Consider the following 834-nt stretch of genomic DNA (forward strand, 5'->3'; position numbering starts at 1 on the left):
TTCCCTTGAAGAGTCTCTTTCCACTGACCAGATGTGCAAATATGTCAGTTGATTGAAAATCTTTTAAACAGTGTAGCTCAATTAATCAGTAAAGGAATGTCCGGTAACATCTAGAATCAATTGCAAAGTTATTGGCAAATGAAGGATTGACAGAGTAAAATGATTTCATAACCAAGGAAGAGATGTGTTTTTAAAAAATGAGGGACCAGCAGATGGCTTAATGGTTATGTCTCTGGACTTCCATATATTTGACTGCGGTTTGAGTCCTGGATCTAGCAGCTAAAATTTCATGCCAGCTACACATGAATGGGTACCTAAAATACCAAGAGGAGAATGGAGGAAAAGGGATTGCAGAGTGGCCGTCCCCACTGGGAGATATTTCTTGTTTTTTGTCTCTCTGTCTCTCTCCATCTCTCTGGTGAGTGCATGTGCTCTACAGCAAAAATTTCTCTTTTTCTGAAAAAAAAAAAAAGGAAAATGATAGTATAAGAACCTCAAAAGAGGGACCAGCAGTTAGCGTAATGGCCATGTCGCCGGACTCCCATGTAGTCGACAGCGGTTCAAGTCCCGGACCCAGTAACTTAAACTCATGCCAGACACGTGTGTGTACATGCCCAAGATCCCGAGAGGAGAATGGAGGAGAAGGGATTGCTGCGTGGCCATCTGCCCTGGGGGGTGATTTCTCACTTTCTGTCTCTCTGTCTCTCTCTGTCTCTCTGTCTCTCTGGCAAGCATGTGCCCTATAGTGAAAAAAAAAAAAAGAAAAGAAAAAAAGAAAAGAACCTCAAAAGAAAATTATTTTCTTATCAAGAGTTTTAGAAAAAAGTGTAGTGT

At 41.1% G+C, this 834-nt stretch overlaps 1 protein-coding gene across 1 annotated transcript in view; it reads left to right on the forward strand.

Moving 5' to 3' along the window:
- HEPHL1 (hephaestin like 1) overlaps positions 1-834 on the forward strand; it is an 81,646-nt gene that overhangs the window by 52,347 nt on the left and 28,465 nt on the right. The gene's annotated exons all lie outside the window — the stretch shown is intronic.

Source organism: Tupaia chinensis, unplaced genomic scaffold (assembly GCF_000334495.1).
Source record: "Tupaia chinensis unplaced genomic scaffold, TupChi_1.0 Scaffold140218_1, whole genome shotgun sequence".
NCBI lineage: Eukaryota > Metazoa > Chordata > Mammalia > Scandentia > Tupaiidae > Tupaia > Tupaia belangeri.